The 22,908-nt window shown below is 39.5% G+C and overlaps 1 protein-coding gene across 7 annotated transcripts in view; it reads left to right on the top strand.

Annotated features, from left to right (window-relative positions):
* rbfox3a (RNA binding fox-1 homolog 3a) overlaps positions 1–22,908 on the top strand; it is a 611,714-nt gene that overhangs the window by 278,161 nt on the left and 310,645 nt on the right. The window contains exon 4 of one of the 7 annotated variants that reach the window (XM_035945885.2): positions 8,405–8,492. The exons of the other annotated variants lie outside the window; for them this stretch is intronic. The gene's annotated coding sequence lies outside the window, so the exon portion shown is untranslated. The remainder of the gene's footprint in view (positions 1–8,404; positions 8,493–22,908) is intronic. 7 annotated transcript variants of the gene reach the window in all.

The raw sequence follows: 22,908 nt of genomic DNA, 5'->3' as shown, positions 1-22,908 counted from the left end.
TGGGACCAGGGACACTCGGAGAAAGGACACAGAAAGAAACAGAGTGAATGTAATGCAATAATGGTATATATAGTAAATACATAGGTAGTTAGAGAAGGGCTCAGTGCATCAAGAGAGGTTCCCCAGCAGTCTAGGCCTATAGCAGCATAACTAGGGGCAGACTAAAGGGACGTCAAGAGGGGAAGTCAGTTTTGCAAATGAAAACACCAGCTCACCCCGTCAGGGTCCCCCAGTCAGCCCTAACTATAAGCTTTGTCAAAAAGGAAGGTTTTAAGCCTGGTCTTAAAAATAGAGAGGGTGTCCGCCTCCCGAACCCAAACTGGGAGCTGGTTCCACAGGAGAGACGCCTGATAACTGAAGGCTCTGCCTCCCATTCTACTTTTAGAGATTCTAGGAACAACAAGTAAGCCTGCAGTCTGAGAACGAAGAGTTCTGCTAGGATAATATGGTACTATCAGGTCTTTAAGATATGATGGAGATTGGTTGTTAAGAGCTTTATATGTCAGAAGAAGGATTTTGAATTCTATTCTAGATTTAACAGGAAGCCAATGAAGAGAAACCAATATAGGAGAAATATGATCTCTCTTGCTGACTCCCGTCAGTAGTCTGGCTGCAGCGTTTTGGATCAGCTGTAGATGTTTCAGAGAGCTATTGGGACAACCTGATAATAAGGAATTACAGTAGTCAAGCCTAGAAGTAACAAATGCATGGACTAGTTTTTCTGCATCACTCTGAGACAGGATGTTCCTGATTTTCACAATATTTCTCAGGTGGAAAAAGGAAGTCCTACAGATTTGTTTTATGTGCGAGTTAAAGGACATGTCCTGGTCAAAGATAACACCGAGGTTCCTCACAGTAGTACTGGAGGCCAATGTAATGCCATCCAGAGTGACTATATGCTTTGAAAGCAATTGTCTAAGATGTTTGGGGCCAAATACAATGACTTCAGTCTTGTCTGAATTTAGTAGTAAGAAATTATAGGTCATCCAGGTCTTTATGTCCTTAAGACAATCTTGCAGTCTAGCTAGCTGATTAGTTTCATTTGGCTTCATAGATAAATACAATTGAGTGTCGTCAGCATAACAGTGGAAATTAATACAGTGCTTCCTAATAATGTTGCCTAAGGGAAGCATGTATAATGTGAACAGTATTGGTCCTAAGACAGAACCCTGAGGAACTCCATGATTAACCCTAGTATGCTCAGAAGAGTCATTGTTGACATGTACAAACTGGAACCTGTCTGATAAGTAGGATTTAAACCAGTCCAGTGCTATCCCTTTAATGCCAATAGAATGTTCTAGTCGCTGTAATAAAAGTTTGTGGTCGATTGTATCGAATGCTGCACTAAGGTCCAATAAAATAAGTATAGAGACCAGTCCATTATCTGACGCTATGAGAACGTCATTAGTAACTTTTAGTTTGAACCTCTGTAAGAGACATGCTGCGTGACTTAACTTCTGCTGGTGTGAACTGAAAATGTACTGAATGGGATGTATTAAACAAAACAAAACAAACGAAAAAACATTAATATGAATCAAAAATAATGGTGAAGAATAAAAAATTCATGGAGAAAAGTAGACAGTAAGCTGATTTTGGGTAAAAATGTCTCCTTTATTGATGCAGTAGCAGTATTGAGTTTTTTGCATTGATGCCAGTAAATCACATAGAATTGAATCAAACTGAATTGAGAGTGAGCATGAGAGAACAAGAGATAGAGACAGAGACATCGCTACAGTAGCTGCAAACTTTGCTGTCCTGTGCAGAAACGATAATGTAGGCTTCTCCAGGGAAACAGGAAATACTACCTGGGAAACACTTTATGTTTTATTTACAATGAGCAAGCAATACTTTCCGGCCGAGATGTGTGTTTCTGTGTGTCTGTGTGCCTGAAGAGTCAATATTAACTGCTCAAGTGATACTTTCACCTTACACACCTACACATGAGCACAGCCACACCACACATTATACATATACACAGATGCACACACCCACAAGAAAAGGTTCTGTTTTCAAGATGGTACTAATACGCCATTTAGGCTATGCTATGTACACTATGTATGCTATGCAATGAACACTAAGAGTAATCATTGTGTTTGTCCATAGTTACAGTGAAGAAGAATATAGTGTCATGGGTTCTATGTGCCTCACAATCACGCTCTGAAAAACAGACAGATAAGCCATCCATACTTGCCACTGGAGTTATTGATGGTAAAACAGAATTTCTGTGACAGCTGAAGTAGTGTGAAAGGCATGACGTCACCCTTTGTGTACGGTGTCTAAGAAAAAAGCGTTGCTTGCTTGTAGAGCAAGCAACAAGACAAGATAAATAGCATAAAAAGAAGCCAAATGAATATTGAGAGCATATTTTTTGATCAGATGAAGCCAAGATACATTTATTTAGCTCAGATGAAGTCCAGCTCATTTGGCATGAACCTGGCCAGGACAACCACAGTGAATGCATTGCCCCAACAGTGAAGCATAGAAGTAGGAATGATGACATGGAGCTACATGAGTACAAAAAGTGTTGGGGAGATGATGTTTACAGATGGCATCATGAATGGCTGTGGTTGTAGCAAAATACTGGCTGATAAAATGACTCCCAATCAACAGAAGCTTGCCAGAAGAGAAATAATTGAACGTGACAGTGATCCAAAGCGCAGTGCCAAAGTCATACAAGAGTTTCTAAAGAAGAAAAAACTCAGAACTATGACCTGGCTGGGTATGTCGCCTGAGTTAAGTTCAATAAAACAACTTCGGGCATTTTAAAGAGACAGGCAGAGCAACACAACCCCAGCAGCAAAGAGCGTCTGAAAAAAAATCTCTGAAGAATGGTCGAGCATCTCTCCAGAAAAACACTGGCATCTTTAATTCAAAGGAAGGCTGAGTTTTCCATCAAAATCAAATGTGGACATGGTGGAGGGTGGAAAAATAAAAGATTCAAATCTCAGTAATTAAAGGCGTTTGTTTCTAATTTTTTATCACAGCAAGTAGGGTTGCATAGTAGCTGGGCAGTTAGCACTCACAGCTAGAAGATTGGTTGTATCTCTGACCGCTCCTCTTGACAAAATTGGTGCAGTTAAACTAATTTTGTTGGCTTTCTGACACAGACATGCTTCTTTATCACAGTCCATAGGTTCTTGATGGGGTTGAAGTCAGACCATTCTAAAATCTTAATTCTAGCCCGAATTACGTGTTCCTTTACCACTTTTGATGTGAGTTTTGAGTCATTGTCTTGTTGGAACATCCAACGTTATCCAAGACCCAACATTCTCATTGATGATTTTAGGTTTCCTTGACAAATGTGGAGGTAATCCTCAGTCCTCATTATTTCATTTATTTTGGGTAAAGCACCGCTTTCACTGTCGACAAAAACAGTGTACATTTCTACCACCACCTTGCTTGACTGTAGGTTTGGTGTTCTTGGGGTTAAGAGCCTCACCTTCTTTCCTCCCAGCATATTTTGGCCCATTGTGTGCGAATAACTGCATTTTTGTTTCATCTGACCACAGAACTTTCCTCTAGAATGCCTTTTCTTTGTCCATGTCATTGGCATTAAGGTGCCGTTTCCAGAGTACGGTATTCCTTCTTACATTGCTGCCTCTCTGCTCATGGCGTTGTAAAATACACTTGACTATGGACACTGAAACCAGTGTTCCAGTAGTTTCTAATTCGTTGCAGATCTGCTTTTTGATGATTCTTGGTTGACTCTTGACCATCCTGACTAACTGTCTCTCAGCAGCAGGTGATGGTATTTGTTTTCTTCCTGACTATAGCAGTGGCACAACTGTACCATGCACTTGTTTGCATAGATGCTTGTGGGATCTGTATCTGCTTTTCAACAATCTTCTGTGAATTTCGTGACTTGTTCAAGTCAAGGATTTTCTTTTTCAGATCCGTGCTGAGCTCCTCAGACTTTCCAATCATAGCATTTGTGCCTGAATCTGATGAGTGTTTCAAATGGGCCCTATTTAAATTGACTCAGAAATCAGCAGCTGTAGTCAATCATTCAGAAGAAGGTAAAACAACTTGCCAGCAAAAAAAAAATAACACAGCTGTCTACATCAGCAAAACTGATCATTCAAATTACTTGTGCATATTTTTGACCCAGCAGATTTTGCCATATTTCCAGAACATCTGTAGTTAATTTATGGAAGAACCAAAATGAACGACAGTCTTTTGTGAAAACGACGCATGTCTGTCAATGATTCGCTCATAGCAATTTCAGAGTTATAGGAGTCATTGGAAACTCAAGACTATCATGATATACAAGATCTTTACAAGTGTATGTAAAACTTGTGTCCATGACTGTACCTTACTGTTCAATGTAGAATGCTTGCTATCACTGCAAAGTGATACAATATCACATTTTTTGACCTTAAAATGACATTGGAGTCAGAGACGCATTCATGTGTTTACTGTGGTGGTTTGAAAAATTTGGCAAACGTTAAACAAGGTTTTAGCAGTCTGAGTGAGGAAAATCACACAATGACAGTGTCTTTAGTATGAAATTGCCATGTAGCGTTTGCTTGTGTAGCCATGGGGGAGTCATAGGTCCTAGTGGTTAGATGTAGGTTTTGTACCAAGATAAAACTGCGGTTCTTCACCTACACACAATAGCCAGCAACAGGATTCAGATGAGGACAGTGGAGTTTGTCCTTTCCTTTCACAGTAATGTCAGGCAAAAAAGGATCTCCTCAACCTCTTCTTGGTTAATGTAGAATACATAAGTGACCTCATACTCTTTCAAAACATAATGGGCATGAAAATATATTACACTAAATTGTATTTCTGATCAAATCTATGGCAATCCTAAAAAGTACATATAGTTGTGCATGTTTGAAAGAGATCTTCACGTTCAGTGTTTCTAATTGTGTTCTCTCATGTAATGTATTATTGATTTGCATGCTTTTCTGCCAGTAAGTATTTGCTGACTTTACTGTTTCTGAGTCCCTGATCTGACAGTTCATACATGTTTTGCTGGTGCTACACAAAACAGTTCAGTTCAGAAAAGCACATTTCCTAGCCTCACACTGACATCTTTGGCTGTACATTAATGTAGACAGCTTCCTAAAGCTAGCTTGACATACTGCTAAGAAACTATGTTCAAAAATTGCAAAACACCAGCAACACGAGCAGCTTTCCAGGCAATCTGCTATCACAGAGCTATGTTTTAGTAGTAGTTAGGATATTTTGTTTGTCCTCTGCCAGATTTTTTGTGTTGTGTTTTGGTAATTGTGACAGGTTTTTCACATCGCCCCAATATTGCCAATACAGATTAAATTGTACCCTTGTGTTTTGAATACAAACACTGTTAGCCTCAAAAAAGCAATCACACAGTCATCTCTCTGCAGGTTCTGATATCATCTGACTGTCTGCTTTCTTACTAATAGATGCAAAGAAGAGGCAGAGAACATACTCTGAGTCAGATATACAGCATGTTTATGTGTTCCTCTTTTTGCAGGTATGTTATGATGTATGCCACATGACTAACATGACATGATTGATAACATGATTGATCGGTTGTCTCCACTGGGAAATCACCTGTAAAAGCATTAAAACAGATAAGTCTGTAAAACTGCTGAAAATTATGGTGGTTTCCACAATGTTACTCCGCAAGCAACAAACGTGTCCAATAGATACTTTTGGTGAAATTTTGCCACATTTCTCAGGATGTGTAGGTTTGTCTGTGTTGCTGCTATTTCCTTGGCAACAACCCTGCAAAATACACACTAAATACTGTCTTTGGAGATATATGGAATTTTTATTCATTGATTCAGTGGAAGTGGGCTGCTGGTCCGGATATTTGTATTGACTATAATCGCATTCAAGAGGAAAGCACATAACCCTCTTGTCATTGCATGGTGAACATCATCATAGGCACTTGCTGTCCGATTTTCAAAACTATAAATCAAAGTTGTCCAGACTGATTTCTATATGCAGTGTGTATGCAAGCGAGACACAGTATAACCAAAGGCAGTGAACAACACAAAGATGAGGACTGCTTACAAACCCCATAAAATACTTCAAGGGCTTTCTTAGACCCCTCTCTGACTTGCGCTGGTGTCGATATTTTCTATCTGATATGGGGGATGGTGTGGCATGTATGTGTCAGGTGTAATTAAGTCTCAACAGTGGTTTGATATATTTAATAAACCACACTGTAAAGGGCTGGCATTACAACAGTGCTTATGCTTGACCAAAGAGTGATTTTTGGCTGGTACTCTTAGGTTCAAGCTGTAATTCTAACTGGAGTTGCCTATTGCTTTAATTTGCTTATTCTGAAACTTGTAAAATAAATCACTGTTTTCAGTTTTGATATATAACATGCAATGGTCTAGAATTAGTTCAAACTTAGTGTTGTTGATGGGGTTTAGTATAGGACTACTGCTCACCACCTGATCAGACTAATATAAACTCACTCACTCTGGGTTTTACAATTTGAACGAAAGATGTACTCATAAACAATGTAAATTGGATTTTATGGGTTACCTGTGTGTTTACATGCTGCTGTAACAAAGTAATTTTCTGTAAAGGATCAATAAAATCTGATTCTATTCTATTCTATTCTATTCTTATTTAGTGTAGATACTATTGAGTGTTAGGATTCTTGTTTTGACACAAGTGTCAGTGTAAATGAGCACAGGGGGTCCTCGGTTTATGACGTCCTCACCCTACGGTGTTTCGTCATGTCGGAGCTGGTGACGTGGAGCTAGTTGGCGAGTGGAGCGGACGATTACATCGTCTTGCGATGCTACAAGAGGGCTTTGTTTATATTTTCTGGTTGAAAACTACCTTGGATTGTGCTACATTTGCTAACTTTTTGCCCTTGATTATGGCTCCCAAGTGTATGTCAGGCTCTTCTGATGTCAAAGAAAATGGTGATGGTAAAAGCTGCGGCTATCCAACTAGTTAAACTCGTGCTTGCAAAATGAATCATGAGGTGTAGCAAACTTGACTTCTTTACTGTGGCTCTTGATACACATTGCAAACAGAGTGAAACCTGCATCATAAACAGAATAAAACAACATAAATACATGTAAATAAATTCTTTTAACTTAACCAGTCAGCTCAAAAATGAAGTTGATTACTTACGACTTTGCCTCTGTGGCGTTTACAAAGTAGAGAGCCATGCATCCAGAAAATCACGTACGGACAGGAAGTGACAACTGCCAACAGACAACTGCAAAGTAAAGGCTTTTTTTCAATCAAAGTACATCAATAATTTTGCCTTAAGGGCAACACATCATGAAAGTGAAATTAGATTTAATAAAACGCTCAGAACAGGGCGAAACACTGACGAACATCGACATTATTAGATCAGTTTGTGAAACAGTGCAACATATTCTTTTATCTTCTTGTAAAAATGGCTGATACATGCATGAAAGTCATTGGTATTCATGTCTTTTATGAAGACCTGATCAATATCGTGATGCATGTAACGACTTTGTTTACATTTTCTCTGGAGGTCCGACTTACAGTGAAAATGGACTTACCTCAATCTGTAGGAACGGAACTCCGACATACATCGAGGACCCTCTGTATAGCCTTTTGATTTGGAACATGCGATTGGTACAGAAGGTAATTTATTACCTTTTATTGTTATTTGTGATTTCCAATCTGAAGAAGTTATTATTTGTGGTCTCAGAGATGTCTGGTAATTTGCCCAGTGCACTATTTGTTCCCTTTTCACAGTGACTGGTTCTGCCTGGAATTAATGTATTCATGTGGATTCTGAAAGACTGACTGAATAGATGGACATAATTTTTGTTTGAAAACCTTATCATGATTGGGATACTCAAGCCCATGTAAATTCAGTCACTCTACATCCTAGTATCCAATTTTCATGTTTGTACATGTGCATGAACTTCATATCCCATATAATAGAAACGGGATCAGCCCTTATTCTAACACGAGTACTCCAAAAGAAGCTACAAAGTTGTTCCATGAATAAATCTTATCCTGGTTTCTGTCTGCTGGCTACCTGCACAGGTCTATGATAGAAACAAACTATGGCTTCTTCCTGACCTGGCACTGTACTCACTCTCACTGACAACAAAAGTGGTGTTGGTCCCATCCTCTGGTCTCCTGAACAGTTAAACTGTGTCACACAGCTTGTTAAAGGAAGCCCTGCTCACATGTAAATGTTCTGTCCACTCAGGATTCAGAACTCTACACTCATCATGACAACCCTATCCCATCTGCTACAGCTACGTATCTTCAACCATCACTCCCCCGTTTGTCAATCAATCAAACTTTATTTTTTAAATAGCACAAGCCATACATTAAATGCAACTCCGAATACTATTCAATACAGTTAAAATAAAAACACACTAGATAAAAGCCAGGCTACAAAGGTGGGTTTGAAGCTTTCTTTCAAATTGTCCGTACTGTCTGTCCCCCTCAGGTTGTCCTATGTGGTGACGGTGACTGACTGTGGTCAAAGTGGGTGACATTTTTACCTGGTGATCTCATCTCCCAGCACTGTCAATAAGGTATTGGTGCACATGTAAATACAGTCACCATTGCTGTATGATTTGTCCAGTTGAGTATCTTCTGATCATGCAGGTGACATATTGTTGATATGGCAGTAGGCATGCTCTGAGATTACAATGGTCAAACCAGCAATTACAAACCCATAATGTAGGTATGAGTTCTTAAGTCATAAAGCAGTTTAGGAGTTTTACCCATAATTATCTGGTCTAGGTGTGATGACACTCACTTTTTGATATTGCATTTCAGCTTCGAATGGGTAGATATTCCACATTTGGTGAACTGGCCTCAGATGTCATAGATAATTTTGCAAGAACTTTTGTGTCCCTCTTCCATATTTACCAAATTTTAATTAGGTTCAAGTGCATTGTTCTGTTGTAAAAGTCCCTATGATCATTTGTGACATGAGTACCTCTGTAAGCATCACACGTATACATTTTAAATGCAATGCTGACGATGATGTTGAATGAATGCTCATTATTGGTTTGAGGGTTATTACATCACCATACAGTGAAGTTCCACACCTCGAGTATTGTGTTCCAATGTCCAGCACAAAGCCAAACACAATGAAACAAAGTAAGTAAGTAAAGATACGAAAATCACAGAGTGCTTTACAACAATAAAAAAACAAGGATAAAAACAAAAACAATAATGATAAAATTAATAAAGTCGACCGATCGCAGCTGTAGAAGAAGACCATTCCACGGCTTTGGTGTGAGAGCTTGGAAAGACAGTCAGCACGGGTTTTGTACATGGTTAAAGGGACAACAAGTGATTTTTGTTGGCCTGACCTGAGAGCTCTATTAGGGGCATAAGGTTGAAGAAGGACAGCAATGTACTACAGTGTTTGGACATGCAAAACCTGAAAAGTTAGCACCAGTATTTTGATTGAGAGCCAGTGAAGAGAGGACAGGACTGGGGTGATGCAGGATCTCCGGTTAGTTCCTGTTAAAAGAAGAGCAGCTGCATTTTGGACTGTCTGAAGGAGGTTTAGAGAAGAAAGATATAAACAGGTAAAAAGTGTATTACAATAATCTCAATGAGATGAAATAAAACCATGTAAAATCGTCTCCGATTCCACCTTGGATACCATGGATTTTAATTTTACTTTTTTGTGCAGATGGAACAAACAGGTGTTAGCTGACTGACACGGCTGTCTAGTGACAGAGACTGCTCAAGATTTACATCTAGATTTCTAAGGCAAGGCTTTACACAGTCTATTAATGGCCCAATATGCTGCTTAGTGAAACAAAGAAAAACCTAACACCAGTTCTGGGAACTGTGTTGAAATGTTTTGATATTTACCTTCAACTGTGAATGTGCACATAGTGTGGATGTTCATCAGTGCGATACTGCTATCCTCCTATATAAATGACTCGCAAAGGAATCAGTCGCACTATAGTGAAATCAGCAGCCTGTTTACATTATTTTTTTGCAGCAGCTAATGGAGGCTGTCTGTATTTTTTCTTGATATCATTAATGAATATTGTAGGAACATTTGTGTGACATTCGAATGGAACCTTGACTGCTGATTAAACAATCCACTTTTGGAATAAAAGCTCAATATTGCCCCCATATATCAGTCTGTACCTTCAGTATTTACAGCAGGTTGTCTGTGGAGTGAATTTATTGTCCAGTTGCAGTCAAAACTCTTTCTGTAATGAGTCTGTGTGCTGGTGAGCTGACAGGCCCACCCTGTTGCTCATTTGGCCAGAGTGGAGAACGTAATTATGATAAACCAAATTACATTAATCATTTAGCTAAAGGTCTGCTGATGTGTAAACAATTTTGCAGCAAGAGCTCTCTGTTTTCGAATGAGAGATGAATTCAGTCATCATCAAGAAGTAAACAGATTTTTCACCCACAAAATATTGGAGGATGGTTGATACTTTTAGGAGGATATGCCATCCTGTGTTACCTTTAATTTTTGCGTTATTACTTGAGATGGTGAGACAGTTAATATAATTAGCAAACTTATACGGCATCTGTACACACACACACACACACACACACACACACACACACACACACACACACACACACACACACACACACACACACACACTGTTGGAGCGTGGGCTCCTGGTTTTTATACTACAAGGATATAGTAAAGCTCCAACACAGACACACATCTCTCTGCCTCTTTCTCTCTGGATATAATGAAACAAGCCAGCACCGTGGTCACAGTAAATCCAGGACAGTGACTCTGGTGTCATTTAAGAATCAATAAAGCGGCTGCACGGGACAAATGAGTGGAGGAGAATGTGTGTGAATGTGTGTGTCTGCGCATGTGCCTGTATGTCGCCAATCTGTCTTTCTGCGACTGTCAGCAGAATGAGGCTTTTTATGCGTAGCAATCATGTCACAGACACACACACGCACACACAGTCTCTAAAAAAACTGATGCACAGTCCTACACCTGAGAATCTGCCTTGACCACCTAATGGGTTATTTGTTCTGTGTTGCTTTGTGTCCATCTCACATCACACACTAACACACACACACACACACACACACACACACACACACACACACACACACGCACTAGCCACTCGCCACTGCTTTTATTCTGATCTTCTCTCCCCTGCATTCTTGTTGCCATCAAACACAGCACATGCTATTATTCATACCAGCACATTCAGACATCAAATGACCACATTTGACAATGACACATGACCACAAATTCACCCTCACACAAACATATCCCTCATGTACATAAACAAATGTATTTGTATGTGTGCATGAGTGTAATGTGATATCCTTGCTCTATTTAGTAATTAAGTCATTTCACAGTTTTCGAGGAATGTATTCCAGATATTGCGCATTTTGAATATCACAAATATTTCCATTGAAATCCATAGAAATTAAGTGTTAAGGTAATGTTTTTATTTTATTTTATTCTTTACCTTTATTTTAAAGAAATGGCTCTTTTAAAGAACGAGTTCTCATTTGCAAACACAGTCTGGCCAATGCGATTTCCTAATGTTGCATACAATGAGCAGTGAATGTGTTTAATTTTCTATTTAATATTAATTTTTAAAAATCAAAGATTAAAGACTGTAGCTCAAGAATAGTTAACTTTTTTGAGTTCATTAATTATATATTCAACAACTTTACAATACTAGCAGTTAATCATAGTTGCTGTTCTAAATATAATAATAGTGATAAGAATACCACTGCAATGCTAAATAAATCTTGTATTTTTGCATATTTCTCACACTCAAATGTTCCAGATCATACAACTAACATTTATATTTATTGAATTTTAGACAGAGGTAACCCATTAAACACAAAATGACATTTTTAAATTGTGGTTTATTGAGGAAATCTTGAAAACTTCTATCACCATTGTGAAAAGGTAATGATATGTGTGTGATAATATGGGGTTGCATTAGTGAAAATGTTAGCCCTGCAACAGACTGGTGACTTGTCCAGGGTGTCCCATGCCTTCTCCCTGAGTTGTGGAGCTGGGATAAGCCTAATGAGGATTAAGCGATGTATAGATAATAGATGGATAGTGAAAATGTGTTTGTAAGATCACAGTTAATGGTATCTGATCATGAATGCCTGTGGATATACCAAAATATTAAATGACAAGATGCATCCCAGTCTGCAGAATCTTGACAAAACAGGAACATTCCAGCATGACAAGATAAGTTATAAAAGATTAAATGAAGAAAAATCTGACATGACCATATCAGCCGACTTGATTTAGTAGAACACTCTTGAGATATTTAAAAGATAACAATGCCACGACACAATAAAGAGTACCTGAAAAAAGTAATTTCTAACAGAACATCTTTCCAGAAATTCTGAAACACTGGCATCTTCCAAGCCAAGGAGGGTTGAGTCTGTCATTAAACATAAAAGGACTAAGTGTTAAAAATACAAGATTTGGATCTTAGTAATAACTTGAGTACCGATTTGTACTGTGTTGTCCGACAGTCAGTCACCACCAGCCTGTCTATAGATAATGCAACTGTTTGCAAATACAGATTAAAATGAAATCATTTAATGATTTCAGTTGCAGAACATTTTACAGCAATGCATCAGCTTTATCAAGAAAAGCAATCTCATCAAATTCAAAGTCATTTATGCTAACTGAACACAGTACTTAACAAAGCCAGTTACAGCATGTATCAGGTCTTCACTCTTTACTGGATGCAGGGGCCCATCATGATGATGAAGATGATTAATTAAAGTGATACAGTGGCTGGCATACTAGAACATAAAGGGAATTATCAAGGTGCTTTCCTGTTGAGGATTTGTCTCGGTGTACTTTACATCCACCTAACAATAGCAATCTCCTTTTATGGCCTGCCATATGTTAGCCAGCTAGCATCTTAGCCTGAGTTAGCAGAAGCTCCACCTCAAGCCGCTCCAAAGGCACATTAATCTACAGTATACTGGATACATTAGTCTGAGTTAGCATTAAGGTAAATACCGTTGGATGACTTTTGTGCACGCAAATGCAGAAGCACACAAAGATGCATGCATTCCCACACGCACACACACAAACATGCGCATACGCTCACATTTTCTACCACCCACCCATTAGTCTTGCATTGTTTCCTCTGCCACTGACACAAGCTGATAATGCTAGCTTAGATTATTCTCAGCTCAGCAGTTTCAGCACCCCTGAAAGTTGTATAGAAAGCACTGAAACTGTCTGAGTTTCTGTGTCTGCCTCTATGGACCGAATATCTTCATCCACAACCCAGTACTTTTCTACAAACTGTGCAAATTTTCTACTTGTACTAAAACATTGCTTATTTAGTGTTGACTGAAGAGATGTGCTATACATTCCCGTCAGATTGGTTATTCAATTTGCAAACTTCACTAAGAACAGATTTTACTGCGGTCATTTTGCGAGTCCTATGTAGAATTCCCATGTAGATTTGTAAAATGATGTTTGCATAACTTGATAAAAGTGAATTGCAGAATAGTTACAGTAGGAATAAAAAATGCTGTACTTTTCAGAAAGATAACGTGGCTATAGTTACTTATTCTTACGACCATTTTGCAGTTTCTACTTCTGCAAACTACCTTGCATGCTTCTTTCCTGTGTTTTCCATTGTATGTGTGCCATGCAAGTCTTTAGAGAGCCTTGGAAAGCCCAGGGAGATGTAGTCGGTACTGGCCTTCAGGGAACCAGTGGTGCTCTGGCTCTCATTCCAGAAAAACTCTCACCTGGCTGGGTTGTTGTTTGGAGACGCTCCCCTTGTGGCCCAGAGGTGTGCCTTTGCCGGAGATAGCACCACTGAGATGGAACTAAAAATGGACAAACAGTATTTGTGAGATGGAGAGCGAGTGCTACTGTGCTTTATGAAGCCAAGAGGCTAGATGCTGTTGTTGTTCGCTGTAGCACTAACCCGTGAAATAGAGTTCACCCTCCCAGAGATGGCAGCTTACCGCTTGCCCATCGGACATGGAGGCGTTCAGATGCTTACAAAGAGAGAGAGGTCTAGTCAAATTCAATGGAGAGCCAGAGAGGTATACATGCATGTGCACACACACACACACACACACACACACATATACACACCCATATACACAAGAGTAGCACCACACATTGTTCCACATACCCACTGTGGGACTCATTACATTATCACATTACACTTCTTTGTCTCACCCCTTTCACTCCTCCCTCATTCCCTGCCTCCTCTTTTTTTTTTTTTTCTATTTCAGGTGTTTACAGCACATCTGATTCCTGAATTATTCCGGGGGTTAATTGTGTCTGACGCCTACAACTTCACTGTCCCTCATCATCCCTCTCCATCTTCATATCCCCGCCTCTTCTTTCTCTCTTTTTCTCCATTTCACGTTCAATTACCAAACTGCCACCACCAGGCATGTAGAAGGGAGAATAAAACACATGCAACCAGGAAAACACACACACACAGGGCCTTGCATATAATGCGAGGAGGGCTTCATCCATTTATGCATGCCTCATTTAAGTGTTCCTATTGTATGCATCCCCTGGGAGAATGTATGCAGATGGACTGGTGGTGCTGGTGGTGTCAGTAACAGTGTTTTTGGAGAGTAGTTCTATCACACACACACACACACACACACACACACACACACACACACACACACACACACACACACACACACACACACACACACACACACACGCACACACACCGTAAGCACGAATGCCTATGTAGCCAAGGTTTTGCTGAGGCTGGGGTCTTGCTCCTTTGCAGAGAGACATAAAGATCAGTGGCCATAACACACAGCCAAGCATACTGCAGTATATGGCTACAATCAAGGTTTTATGTGGATCTGGCACAATAAATGAGGATGAGAACTGAGGCGGCCGTTCTGCATACTATGGGTCTTCAAAAAGTAAGGACAGTCAACCGTAAAGATGAGGATATGTGGGACTGTGAAAATCAGCCACAGGAAACGATATGAAAAGAGAGATGCTCCAGTGCATGTCTTTTCCTGTCCTGAACAGGGATTTCTTCCTCCATTGCAAACCACTAATAATAGCACCTTGTGGGGCATTTGGAGATAAAGTGCAGCCCAAAAGTAAAGACTACATGGACTTGACTTCTACAGTGAGCTCAAAGGAAGTGGATTACCAATGAATTTCACATTTCAAACCCTTCTTTCGTGTTGGTATGTTACATTAATGACCATCATCATGAATGGAAATTTAAACTAAAAATATTTATTCATAGTTAAGGAAATGATGAGTAATATTTAAAAGAGTTTCTCAAAACATTATTACTGAAATGTTATCATAAACCCTGAAGATCCCTCAGTTTATCGCTTTGAATGGGTCATGTGGGTTTAGGTGTGTGATGGTGTGTGACGACCCAAGGACACACGGGTTATGATGCATCAATGCGTGGTTCTGTATGATAAAAAACTGTCCACAATACCAATCACAATGGGATGGAGCGTACCTCTGCCGACTAAAGATTTGCCAGCTGGGGCTTTTGAACTCTGCACTTCTCACTTTGGACGGACAAACGTGTTAATAGGGTTCATAATAGGAAACATATTCAGAATATTTTCTAACTGTATGTTGGGAAGGAGGGCTGCACAGTGGCTCGGTGGTTAACACTTTCACTTTGCAGCTAGAAAGTCCAAAAACATGCTGAGGTTAATTGGTAACTCTAAATTGTCCATAGGTGTGAATGTGAATGTGGTTGTCTGTCTCTATGTGTTGCCCTGTGATAGACTGTTGACCTGTCCAGGTGTCCCCTGCCTTCACCCTAAGTCAGCTGGGATAGACTCCAGCCCCCCTATGACCCTAATGAGGATTAAGCAGTGTATAGATAATGGATGGATAAATCTGATAGTCAACCAATCAGTAAATTTGATTGATAGTTGAACAATTAAGGTACACACCATATGGACACATACTCCATGAGGAGCAGATTCCTGGTTCCAGTCCCAGCCAGTTGAACATTGGGTGTCCCCTACCTTCACCCTAAGTCAGCTAGGACCCTAATGAGGATTAAGCGGTGTATAGATAATGGATGAATGGATGGATGCTGGGAAGGGACAGATTGGTGTTTACCTGGTATTGGGGGGTGAGAAACCCCTTAAAGAATGTATGGTAACACTCTTGATTAATTACTTACTATAAATATAAATTATCCCCTTCAGACAGCTGAGGTGTCACACACAAAGTAAAAGTTTGCAGTATATGGTACATATTTATATGAGCTCCACAACTGTTGTGTTATTTTACCATTAGTAAAAGTCAGATCTGCTGACTAAAATCAAATCCAAAATGTTTTTCTCAGATCAAGTTTGTTTTCAACGTTTAGTCTTTCGGCTGTTTTTTTGTTTGTCATGAGGGCAGTGTAGGGAGAAAGGAAATATGGGATAGAGGAGAGGAGACACACACAGCAAATTTTCAACTGGCTGGGGCTGGAACCAGGAATCTGCTGCTCATGGGGTATGTGTCCACATGGTGTGTACCCTCACTGTTCAACTATCAATCAAATTTATTGTAAAAACCCTTGATTGGCTGACCATCAGATTTATCCATTATCTACACACTGCTCAATCCTCATTTGGGTTGCGGTGGGCTGGAGTCTATCCCAGCTGACGTATGGTGAAGACAGGGGACAAGTTAGAGTTACCAATTAACCCGAGCTTGTTTTTGGACTGTGGGGAAGCTGGAGAACACGCAGAAAACCCACGCATGCACAGGGAGAACATGTAAACTCCATGCGGAAAGATCCCGGGAAGGCCGGGACACGAATTGGGGATCTTCGAGCTTTGAGGCAGAAATGCTAACAATGCTAATGCTAATTTTGCATCGGTGACGGTATTGTGTGCAGCAATACGCTACACACTGAGCGTGAAGTCTGAGTGAATGTCAGCAGCTATTTAGACTGTCTGAAATCTTTTCAGTGTGAGGCAACGGTGGATGTTCAGGTGTTTACTGAATGGGTACACTGACGTAAGCCCTGAGTAACAGTCAGTGACTCAGAATCAGGTCCAGGAAGCTCAGATCAGATAAAAACCCTTAAAAGTCATTATGACCAGCATCCACTACTGTTCTGCAATGAGGAGACTTTTAGAATCATAAACAGAGCTTGGTGTGTTTGCCAAGGCATCACCATTTCCAGTTCAAGAAGCTGAGGACAGTTAAGGGGACTGTTCAGAGCTCCTGTCAAGCACCGAACAATGTGGTGAACTAATCTTTTATACAAACCTTTTTAATGAACTGATTCTATTGACTCTGGACACTGAAAAGAACTGCTTTGCTCATTCCAAGCTAACAAAATAAGCATAATAGGTCTATTTAAGTGTGTAATCCTTTATCTCCAGCAGTACAGTATTTTCCAGCTGTTAATTGCTTGAACATACAATCCAGTGTTACCAGTGCATCAAGGAAGTACTCTTGTTTCTCTTGGCTCATCTGTCTCTTAAAAGTAACAAATTTTTTTTCTGACAGCACTTAGTTTTGTTAACGTAGTTCACGTACAGAACTTTCCATGATATCCTCCCTCTTTTTAAACCCCCACTTTGCAGAAGTACAATGACATCCCAAGGTTTTAACCACCCCCATCCCATCAAATGTCACTTAAGTAAGGGACAAGCCCCGGATCCCTCATTGTGGCCCTGCAGTTGAGCCTCATTTGCCATCTGGTTAACCACATGCGTACACCTAGATCAGCACGGGGAGTCATTTACACCGTGGTGGGATGAATGCCACCTGAAAATTGGTGGAATCCAGTCAGGTTCAGTTCTTGTATTTACACTTGATTTCTTCTAGCAAATGAAGGGTAATTAAGGAATATTGTGGCTAGGTAAAAAGATCCAAAAAGATCAGATGAGCATTGTGGTGTTTTTAAAATGTTCTTGGAGAGAAAAAATAGTCAATAAAGATCTTACCAGTACACAAGTGAAAATAAAATAGCCCATTACTCCTAGCAGAGGAACTCCCAATTAAACAAGATGAAATCTGGGGATAACTGCTGGTGAGGTAGCTGGGTTTCCAACATTCACAGTTGGCATCTTCTCAGCCTGCTCTCATCCGTTTGCTTAAAGTTCTCCAGCACTGAACTGCATTTTTTGTTTGTTTTGAAAAGAGATAACTGTATGTCTATGGATGCTAATCTTGCATTTTTTTGTGCTGTTACTTAATTATGGTTGTGTTGCATTATTTGATTTATATTTGCACATTGAATTGGTGTGGATACTAGTCTATATTTTATCTGTATGTGCCGATTGTGAAAGGTCATTTTATTTCAATTTCAGGTTCCTGGGGAAAACAGATGGAAATTAACCAATACAGCTATCAGTGGGTTTTTCACCATATTTTTTCTGTTGATCAGTGAGCATTGCCAGTGTCAAATAAATTATTAAATTAAATGAAATCAAAACAAAACAAATCAAAAATACACACAATGAAGGAGAGAAGAGGTGCTCAGAGCAGCATGCAGCATCCAAACCCTATGGCAGCATAACTAAGGGATGGTTCACAGTCACATGTAGATAGATATGTTTTCTGAACCTTGAAGCGAATGCAAACATCAATAGTAATAAATAGCTTTTTAAAAAAGAATAAAAGAAAACACCTACCACTGCACTGTTTTTGGGTATTGGCCTATACACTCAGGATGTTGCATTATTGTGTGGTCGGGTTTCACGGCGCTTTGTTCAAGTGAGATGATTTTATTGCTTCAGACTCACGTCCAGTGTTGCTTCATCTAAATTCCCAAAAGGTACAGAGTAAATAAAATAAAACAAAAATGAAAATGCTCTGACTTTCCTCTACTGATATTTGGCTATTTTGAAAGTTAATTTTCATTTTCATGTAATTTGAGTCTGATTGAAATTTCACCAGTAATATTGAGGTAATTAGAAATGTTATCTATTTATTATTCCACCAAGGAGGCGGAGCCTCGGTGGAGTAATGTGATGATCGGCACTGGTGTGTCTGTCTGTCTGTCTGTCTGTCTGTCTGTCTGTCTGTCTGTCTATGAGCAACACTATTCAAAAACAGACTAACAGATTTGGATGAAATTTTCAGGGAAGGTCACAAATGACACAAGGACCAAGTGATTAGATTTTGGCAGTGATGCAGCTTATAGTCTGGATCCATGGATTTGTTAAAGATTTCTGTATCATTGCGAGATAGTGGCATGGCATCACTGTAATTATGACAACAAGTGACACTACGTCAGCTGCCTGCTGATGATCACATGATTGTTATCCTACTACAAATCGACTGCTGCGGACTTATCAGGACTTAACCGTTGGAAATGATACAAGGAACAACTGATTAAATTGTGGAGGTGTTTCCAAGTCCCATCAATTCCCGCCGCGCGCTACATATTTAGGTCACGCGATTTGGTATCCGTACATAACGTACACATGCATAACACACACCTGTGCTTCACTTTACACCCATCAAGCTCAATTCAGTCTCATCTTCCTTCACTATTCACCAAGCTTTTTTAGTTTCGTTACTGCCACCTACCGGGCTGGAGTATGCATCAGGGTGCCAGAAATTAGGGAACTGAGAAAGGTGCGATTAAATGCGTTATTATTTTTAATGCGTTATTTTTTCTGTAATTAATTAGTTGAATTAATGACTGTGTGTGTACATAAAGACATCGATATGCATACAACTTCTTTTCATCAGATTTATGTACCCCACAGATTCATCTATAGAACCTGCACTGAGAGGGCCTTTACAAAATGCCTTACAATTCAGGATCAAATTGAAAGATCATTAACAGAATGGCTTGGATGTTAATAGACAGAATGATGAATTTCATCATTCATATCCAATTCCATTTTCACAAAAAAATTATAAATAAAAAATACTGTGACATTTTTTTGCCTGTTTTTTTGTGTGCTTCAAAAAATAAATACATGATGTTGAAGACTAAATACATCTCTGTGTGTAAAGAAGCTCTTGAAGTCATTACTACTGAGAGCTAAAGGAATAGAAAGCTCAACAGAGCTCCTACTCTTTGTCAGCCATCAGGAACTTTCCTAGTGTGTCGCCCCTCAAAGCCACAAACCCAGCAGTGATGCCCCTCCTACAAAATAACAGTCATCTGTTCCTGAACAAACTCACTTTCTCCCTCCATTTCAGAGCAGTAGAGCTTTTGCATGAGACATGATGGATTTTTATGACGCAGCTTGACATCCTTGTTACCTTTTACTGCTTCTTATATTTTCTTAAATCAACACTAATTAGGAGTAAAGCATTGCACTCCTTGAGATTATTTATGCACGATTTTGTTGTTTGTGGCAGTGTGTGTTCGCAAGAGTGCTGGAGACTTTACAGTTCGTTGTTTGTCATTTTTACACCCATCTCATAATCAATGTCTGATCACTTCTTTTATGATTTTTTTAATAGTCTTCCACTGTGTGCGTGTTGCACGGTCATCACTCGCCTCCCTTTCTTGATTTTTCTGATTTTCCTTCATGTGCTCCCTGCTTCTACCCTCAGTGTATTGCTTATATTTCCTATTCCTTATCTGACCCATGGTGGATCCCACCAGTTGAGTTTGCTTTATTTTTTTCTTCGTGTCTTAGTGCTGGTGATAGTATCATTGCTGTACTTGCTGTTTTTCTTCAGCAACTGTGTTTAAATGGCCTTGTCTCCTATGTGCCCTGGCATTTGTGCAGTCTCATTAACATTTGCTACATGTGGTTTAGTAAAGGTGGAGCTGTGAACCAGCCAGGCACTGCAACCATTCATCTTTCCCCATCAGGAAAGTTTTCCAGCCTTTGATTCAGACACACCCAGGAACAGACTTGGTTGGGATGGCAGTGAGAGTAAAGGCATGTGGGCTTTAACTGAAAGAAACAATACAGTTTTTAAAAAAAATGACTGGATGAAAGGAAAGCGTGTTCACTCCTGACCACTGATCCATGATAACGTTGCTCTTTCACAATAAAATCCCAACTTTTCTAGCCTCTCCTCTAATGACTGAAATATAGAATTAATGTTGTTGCTAATTCTTTTTACTCAGCCAGGAAACGTGGTGGAGTTATAGGATGATTAGCATACATTTGTCCGTTTGTTTGTCTGTCCGTCTTTTTGTCTGTTAGCAACATTACTCAAAAGTGGATTTGGATGAAAATTTATTATTATTTTTTGCACAATTTTATGAACAAATTCCATGTCTGTGGAATGAGCTCTTATAACGGTATTACTTTATAAACATACAGATAAGAGGATTACCTCATTGTGGAAGTGACTAGGTCATTGAAGTGTACCATTCATTCATACATAATAAAACAAAGTACATAATATGTGTCATATTAAAAATGACCATACTAATGTAAAAGTAGCCGTTTGGATTCTTATTGATCTGTCCCATACACAAACACACAATATAAATGGCAGTGAGAAAAGGTGGTGGTTATTTTACTCATTACTTGGTTTCCTTAATAGCAGAATCCATTTCCTCTGTACATACAAACAGAATATATCCCTCCATTGTGCAATGTTTCATCTCTGTAACTTGTCCTTCCAGTGTTTCCCTTTCCTGCTTTCTTCACCTTGTTCCATTTTCCATTCTCCTGTGGTCTCACTCAAACTTGCCCCTCTATTCACTCTTCATTTAAGCATTCTCTGTGTGTTTGGCGACCACTGATTTACCACTTTTCACAGTGTTGCATTTTCACTTTTACTTTACTTTGGAATTCTGTCTCCATTTTCACGTCTCCATCCTCACTTCCATCTCTCTCTTCATCTCATCTCTGGCTTAGCGTGATGGGACGCAGGAGGCTGCTGTAATTTGATCGGAGGTATTAAAGTTGATTTGATTAAGCACGAGCCAAATTACTGGCTGCTTAATGGAATCAGGCCCAGTCACCTGCCAGGGGCCCCTAGTTGAGGTGCTCAGCCCTGACGAGCACACACACGCACACACACACACACACACACACACACACACACACACACACACACACACACACACACACATACACACACACACACACAGATTCACACACACACACGGGCCCACACATTCAAAGCAGTCCCTTTCCTTGATCTGATAACATGCCGTACACACTGGTGTGTCCTGACAGCCTATTCCTGATCTCAGTGATTTCTGACATTCCTTTCTGCGGAGGCTGGATCTCCACCCACCAAACCACACCTGTTTTTTGTCGGCCGTCTCGTCATTAGTTCCCACAGCAGCGACAAAAGATGAAGAGATGCTTTTAATTCCACGGATGACAGATGAGATGTACACAGAAGGGGTAACTAGTTTCACACCACTACATATAGCTGATATTAGATTTCTATAACAAATCAGATTTCAGATAGACACTTATAATTATGACATCATCTGGGTTTTTCTCAGATTTGGCAAGCTCCTCCAGAGATGAAAAAGAGATTTAACTGTCATCACTTTGGCAAGCTGGTTTTACATTTATTATCTATGCTTGTCTATGCTATCACACTGTCGCTCTATGACTTTTTTTTAACTTCAGACACCTATAATGCCATTCAAAACAACAATTGCAGATATTAGTAAATCAGTTTTGAATTCTCCAAATAATAGTCACACAGCTGATAGTTTGAAGCAGCAGGAAGATTAAAAGTATTTTCGACATTCACTGACAGCGGTTTGCAAATATTTACTGAATTGTATCATTTTTGTAAACTGCATGATGACAGTTTGTCTCTTTTGACTGTTTAAACATTTTTAATGTTTTCTTTTTCTTGTCTTCTCTCCCACCATCTTTTAACCTTTTTTTTTTTTTTACTTTTTGCGTTGTTTATCATTATGAGTATCTGTATTCCTCTAACATATTCTAACTTTTATTTGTCTTATTGTTGTTGTTGCTCTGCTCATGATTTGGTTTGAGCCGCATGGCCACACACACATTGCACATCCTCACACACACTACTCACAGTGAGGGAACCCGCAAACACTGTTGAAATGTACTCAAACGAAATGGCTA

Source organism: Amphiprion ocellaris, chromosome 18 (assembly GCF_022539595.1).
Source record: "Amphiprion ocellaris isolate individual 3 ecotype Okinawa chromosome 18, ASM2253959v1, whole genome shotgun sequence".
NCBI lineage: Eukaryota > Metazoa > Chordata > Actinopteri > Pomacentridae > Amphiprion > Amphiprion ocellaris.
Note: the sequence above shows the minus strand (reverse complement) of the source record. Positions and strands in the feature narration are given on the sequence as shown.